This window comes from Parasteatoda tepidariorum, chromosome 9 (assembly GCF_982258835.1).
Source record: "Parasteatoda tepidariorum strain Cologne lab strain chromosome 9, Ptep-v5.0, whole genome shotgun sequence".
NCBI classification, from domain to species: domain Eukaryota; kingdom Metazoa; phylum Arthropoda; class Arachnida; order Araneae; family Theridiidae; genus Parasteatoda; species Parasteatoda tepidariorum.
The window spans coordinates 60,627,283-60,634,632 of record NC_141763.1 but is presented as its reverse complement, the minus strand read 5'-3'; the positions used below and the strand labels follow the sequence as shown (position 1 = coordinate 60,634,632).

Below are 7,350 nucleotides of genomic sequence, written 5' to 3'. Positions count from 1 at the left end.
CACTTATTAATAGATAGGCAATTTTTAAATGTCTTCTACACAAGAGCATTCTGTTACTTTTAATGTATCTAAAATGTATTTTTTTTCCATAAATATCCAAACTTACCTTTTAATTTTTAATGCAATTTTTCTTACAACTTTTTCCTTTTTATTGTGAGCTGTTATTCTAAAGTATTAAAAAGTTAGGGAAGTCTGTTGGAGCAGTTAAATTTATTTTTTTTTCCTTTTTGTAATTGTGTTTTAGGAAACTATGCAATTGGCTTTAGAATTATTACTAAATAATGAGGTGTACTAATAATTAAAATTTGATTATTAGAAGAAAAAAAATTCAATACATAATTGAATGTTTAAAAATATGAGATTGTTTCAACTCTAAAATTGTTTTCAATTAAAAGTATGTGTAAATAGAAAATCAAAGTAAGTACTAAAATTTTTTTCTCGCATTCTATCTAATAGTAATGACAATAATATTAATAAAAAAAACGCACAAATTTTTATCTGTGTAGATTTTATAAAATTGAACAAAATATTTTAGAAGTGTTTGAAGTCTGATGTTTTAAAGTAACTTCTAAATGTAACTAAATTGAAAATTATTCATTTCTGCTCTTGAGAAAATAAATATTTAAAAATGTTATTTTTTATTTATTTATTATTTAAACAGGAATGAAGTGATTTCGTTAATTTCAATACTAATGAAGAACTTTCATTGCTAGCAGTCTTGGAAATAATTAAACAATTTTATAAAAGTAATCATATTTCTATGTTTGAATTTGAAATAATTGGTCATAAATTTTCAACTACAAAATCATCAGTACTTGATAATATTTAGTTTCTGAAAATACCCTACAAAAGTAGGGGGTCCCCTTACACAACAGGTTGACTTATACACCAGGATATATGGTATTATACTATGTAATTACCTTAATGCTCAATAAGGGTTTCTCTTTTTAAAGCATTCTTAAATGAATAATGTTTGTTATAAAAAAATTAACAGAGTGCTCTTGTATGTGCAAGCTTTAAAGTGATGCTTTATCAAATTTCTACTATTAATTTAAGCTAAATATTCTATATTTTGAATATATATTAAAATTTTGTGCCTATTCAGCATTTTGAGCATTAAAAATTTAATTTTATAGTTTGAGGTATTAGTAATGCTTGCTGCTACTTTTTCTTTAAAAGTTAAATACCTATTAGTGCCAATATGAATTTACACTCTTGAAATTAATTGTAAATGAGTTTTAATTATTCAAATTATCAAGATATTTTTTATTTAATAGTTTCATGTTTACTTTTTAAGTTTATCATTATGACATTCAAACCAGTTTTCTCAATATTAATAATAAAAATAACCTTAGCATACATTTTTTTAAAAATATTCATAATAAATTTTGATTACTTTTTAATTTTCAATTAAACTATTCCTTAAATAAAATTTATTATCTTGATTTTTTTTTACAATGTTAACACTATTTTTTTCTTTCTATTTAAAAGGTGTTTATTAAAAAAAAAAAAAGTATCAAAATTGGTTAAAACAAATATTCAATGCATTATATAGTTAGGGTAATACATTGGATTTCTGATAAAAATTAGGTTGGCAATAATTTGGGTATGAATTGGCATATAAATTTTCTGTCTCGTGGTTATCAATAAATTGTTGTAAGGTTTAAAAGGTGCTATTTAGTTTTTTCAATAATTTTCACAATTTAAAATAAACAGGGTTAATTATTTTTATTGGGTGCTTTATTATAAATGTTAGTAGTGGTGCTTTAATAAGTTGATTTATGTGTTCAATTGAAAATTCAAGCTTGCTAAGTCTGTCTGCATTTTGGCATTTATATAATTTATTTAAAAAAAAAGGTAATTATGATGAATTCTTTTGCATTTGCACTGAACTAATTTAATCACCGACATACTAGGGTTACAGAAAAAAAATATTTTTAAGGACTGCACAGACTAGTTTTTATATTAAATGATAATAATTTAGTATAAGAACTATATATATATATATATATATATGTGTATTAGTGTAAGAACAATATTAATCAGACTTTAATGTTAAAAAACTTAAGTATATGTTTAATATTTTGGAAAGAAAAAATATTTAATGTTTAGTGCACTTTTGCATTGTTAATTAATTTAATTTTCTTTGTTGAAAAAATTAATTTTATCTTTATTTTACCACACATAAATTTAACCATTTAATTAATGAATAAATTCTTGAACTACATTTGTTATGAACTTGATTTAGTTTTAAAAAAAAGTTTTCTGAAATTTCGAAAGATTGATATCTTGTGACACCGTGAATAAGTAAATTTTAATGTTACAATTCGGATGTTTCTTCAAAGCTTATTAAAAATAGTTTAAAAGACAACATAAAATTTCTTTTTAAAGTAAGTAGTTTTTTTAAAAAAAAATTATCTGAGGTTAAAAAGCAGCAAGCTGCACGGTGTGGCATTCATATCTCTTTGTTGTGTTCCTTGGCGCATTTGATCCAAAGTTGTTCATCCCTTCTATCTATCATTCCACATATATTTTATATTGTCAGTATGAAGAAAACTGGTTTAAATTGTCTTAATATTTTGTCATATTTTAAATTATAATTTAAATCCCAGCCGAAACTAGTTAAAAGCTTGTTAGGATGCTTTTTGATTAGTAGTTTACTCATGTGGCTAGTCTTTAGTCTTGAACTGTTGATTCCTTTGCTAAGAATTTTTAAAGTTATTTGGTTTTCTTTTCTTACTGTACAAGTTAAAATATTCTCTTACAAAAATATTTTGGCTTATATAAATTTTTTTAGTGTATTCCGTGTCTAAATGTACAAATTAATTGTTTTCAGTAAAAGTAAGTTTTGTAACAACTAAATTAAAAAAGAATTTGTTACATGACAATAAATTTTTATGTCCCGTTTATAAAAATTGATATTTAAATCAAAAGTTATTAAATTTCATAAAACACTGTCTTTGTTCATTTTCTATTGTTATTTGTAAATAAAAATGTCACATATTTCTGTTATTTATCAATTAAACATCACACATTAGACAAGTCGAGATTATCAATGTATAAACAAAATACTAATTGAATATATAGAACATAAAAATCTTACAAGTTGGCCACTTGTGAAACAACAATTTGATGGTATATTTCGACATGTGGTAAACCTATAAAGGGGAACTTAATGACTTATGTAAGATTAGTATTTGACCATTAAAACCAACTAAGTCAGTAAACCGTTGCCAATTGTGGCTCCTCTTCCACAAAATAGTACTCAATAATAGTTCCGACAAATTTTACTCAAACATAAAAATTTCCTCAAATTTTATTTATAGCATTTTTTTTTGTTGTTGCATTTGATTCGGCATTTTGATAGTACTGTTTAGTTTATTCATCAAATTGTGTTGTAATAATTGTTATATGACAAAATTCTAAACTTGTTAATAATGAAAAACATTCTATTTCATAAAATTGTCTCGATTGCAACAGACTGAGAGAAAAGTATTAACTGTGAAAAATACGTGTTTGTTGCGAATTTTAAATTAAAAATTCATAATAAGATCAAACAATGACTTACCATTTTATCGTTCCTCGCGCGGGCATTAGTTCGCAGAAAATTTCAGAAATTTGCTAAGTGGTAAATTTAATGAGGATTCAAAATTATTCTAAGATTCTTCTGATTTAAATGAATAAAGAAAAAAAAAATCATGACTTTTCTGTTTATAAAATATTAACATATCCTCAAAATTCTACTTTTTTTCCGCAGTAACTTTAAAAGGTTTTCCCTGATAACCTATGTATTGATATTTTATTTTCAAATTAATAAATTGGATTTAATTAGATTTTATATCCCATTAAACGAAGTAGTTTATGTCCAAATGATTAGTAACGTTTTTAAGTGCTTTTGAAATTTAAAAATAACTTACATTTACTTCGATAAATTTCTGGCTTAGTTCACTATCGTTTGGAAAAATATTTCTTACGTAACGTATATGTTGAAAGGTATGTATGAATATGTGATAATTTTTTTATTTTTGAAATTTTCTCCCATTGTTTTTTGTAAGAGCTAACACGTGTAGCCGGCGGTTTTTTTAAAAAATTAGAAAAAAATCTTAATTTTATTTGTACACATGTAAATATTATAATATTTTTTCGTTAAAATTTCAAAAAACCATCTGCTAGTTCTCATGTACTCATATTTATGTGTAATGATGATGAAAATTATTTTAAATTAAATATATAAATCTAAAAAACAAATAGAAAGTTTAACTTTTATTTCCACTTTAAATGCAACAATAAAAGTTTCCGCTAAATGGGTGAAAGTTGGCGTATATTTGCCGTTAGAATTACAAATGTAACCAAAGCAATCGGAAAATTAACTAAAACCGCAATTTGAGTAATACCTCGGTCAATTTTCATTCGATTATCGAAGGACGTCATATTATTTCCTGGTCAATGTGTTAAAGCCCATTTATTTATGACTTTAAAAAGAACTAAACTCAGTGGCGCGACAGCCCATAGAGGGCCAAGGCCTGTGCCCATCTCAGTTTTCTTGACCTTGGATTCTGGGGTGCAGGAGCAGATGTTCCGGTCAGCGAACGCGGAACCCCCAGTGTTTAGTTCCCAAGCATGCTTGGTACTCATTTATCGACCCACTGAAGGGATGAAAGGCTGAGTGAACCTTGCCCGGCCCGAGGATCGAACCAGGGACCTGTGGCACGACAGCGCGAAGCGCTACCGCTCAGCCACCGGGCGTCTTTAAAAAGAACTATTATGAAGAAAAAAACGTGTAATAAAAAATACAAACAATGGGGAACTTGCCACTCCAAGAAATTAATTAATTATGCATAACCATGTGATTTAAATGGATACTTGTAATCGACGTCGCGCGTGTATGTCGAACCGGATTGGGATCTGAATCGAAAAATGCCACGATTCACCTACGATGACGTCACTTGCAGGTATCCAATTGTTTTCTGATGAGAATTTTGTAACACCTATTGATCTTTATACAGGATGTTCAATATAATCTCCACCATTAGCAATTTTTTTTTAAGAATCCTGGTCAAGTGTGAAGTAACAACATAAGTATGCATATTGGGGTTCTCAAATTTATATTTTTGCGATGGTGAAACAAAAGAACTTGCAATCTGTCGAATCACTAGTGCGGAATGTGGGAAGGAAAAGCCAGTTTGGTTACCTGATGAAACTTATGGGTACTTCTAATCGCATTTTAATTCTTTTTTTATTTTTTCGGAAATCATACAGCTTTAGATATTTTCAGTCCCATCTTTCTTAGAGGTTACGCATCAGATTACAAATAGCGTTTTTCCTCTCTGAAATATTAATTTGCAATCCCCTATAGTAAAGTTTCCTAAATTGAATCTCGACTAGCGATAATATCAGAGCACCCTGTGACGCATAATGAGGTATTGCTAGATACTTCTAAACTAATTTAATTTTCATAAATTATAGCAAAAAAAAAAAATATCTGGCTACAAGTGGAGTTTTTTAGGAGATGGAATTTTTTTTCAAAAAACTATCAAAATAGAAAAAATCGACATTGATCTGATACTTTTATTTATATCGCGCTATAGCTGCCCAATATTCTATTGGCGACTGTCTAAGATACATCCCTGAGAGTAATCCGGAGACAGATAGGGCATTCACACACCATCCATCCGCAGATCGTAATTTAGACCTGAACCAGAGCCTCCAGAAGTATTGATTTGTTGTGGGATCGTGGAGAACTTTGCGACCACGACAGATTTAGCGTCACCATTTTGTATACGGATAGTCTTCGGTGATTTGGATCTGAAATCATATAATTGTGTGTTGACAATCATTGTGTTATCTAACAGAAGAGCCCCCTGAAGGAGCATCTTCTTTATCAGGAGGTGAGCACATTAAAGCACTGGACTGTGCAAAGAGCAAGGCTAAATTAACAATTCAAATGAAAGTAAATTAAACTTAAAACAAAAATAACTCATTCAATCACCCCCTCATTTCCTAACACTAACACTTACGTGGGCTTAGTGCGAGGTAATGGGACTCATCAACGTTTAGAGACGGGGGGGGGACAAAAATAATTAATTAAAAACTTTAGACCATAACCCACCTGAAAGTAAAAATGCAGTGCATGAAGAGAATTTAGTATTTTCTTTGATGAGTTGGAAACTACATATTTGGTTGTAGTTACATTTGGTGCACTTGGTGGCTACTCTGAAGAAGCTTTCATTCTGCTTTGCTGATATCATAGATAGTTGGGTCATTGAGAATGATAGATTCTTCTATCAAACTAACGCTCTGCGGTTATGCTTCTCAGTATTATCTTTGCAATCATATCCTTTATCTATTTTAACACTATAGCGTTGAAGTCTGTGTTTTCGTAAATGTATCTCAGACAGGCAGGGGAGGTGTAGCTGAGAATAGGCCATATACATTTGATATATAGATACGTTCCTTTTAGTATGTTCGGCTAATTTTTTTATTTTAATTACAAAATTGGTTAAGTGCTTGAAATGCTTTGTTGGCTTTATTAATAACTTCATCAGATTTCTCAATGCTTCACTACTAAAAAGAGCTCGTATATTCCATGTTCTAATATTCAGTGCCTTTTTCTGTCTAGGTGTGATCTGTCCGGCTTTTACTTCCAGAAATTTCAGAACAGCAGTTTTTTTTCGGGGTGGGATTGTTAGCCTCACTCCCAAACCCAACCTGGAGGGTGAGGGTGTTCCTCTTTTCCTGATGTCTTCCCTTTGACCTGTCCGGCTTGGGCATCCCGATCAGCTCTCAGGATCACACGAACTACACCAACACGATAAGGTGGAAACACCTTCGGTGGGGCCATGATCAGATTGACCATGTTTTAATTGACCAAAGCACAGAAGTAACTTATTTGACGTAAGAAGTTACAGTGAATCAAATGCTGATTTCGATCTTTATTTGGTTCTGTCAAGGGTGAGAAGCAAGATATCGAAACGCTTCTACCTGAGGAAAGACCGAAAGGAAATTAAACGTGATACAGATGCCTTGAAAACACCTAAGATAATGAAAATGTATAAGAATAAAATAAAAGACAGATTTACAATGACTGAAAATGCGATCGATAACGTCCACAGTTAAAAAAAATACTCAAACTCACCATAATAAAATCAGCTGAAGAAACTTTGCCTTCAATAATAAAAACGAAATCAAATGACTGGTTTGACGTGGAATGCGAAATAATTAATGAAAGCGAAAATCGAGTATTTAGGCTGATGTTACAAAAGAATTACACTAAAAAACTGAAAAGAAAAGAATGTTGAAACGAACGATAAGAATGTACTGGAAGAACTGGTATAAATAAAAAAAGCACCA

The 7,350-nt window shown here is 29.5% G+C and overlaps 1 protein-coding gene across 1 annotated transcript in view; it reads left to right on the top strand.

Moving 5' to 3' along the window:
• Positions 1 to 3,753: 3,753 nt before the first annotated feature.
• The window catches only part of LOC107436763 (uncharacterized), a 35,607-nt gene continuing 32,010 nt past the window's right edge, over positions 3,754 to 7,350 (top strand). Inside the window, exon 1 of the mRNA XM_087151954.1 lies at positions 3,754 to 3,993. The gene's annotated coding sequence lies outside the window, so the exon portion shown is untranslated. The remainder of the gene's footprint in view (positions 3,994 to 7,350) is intronic.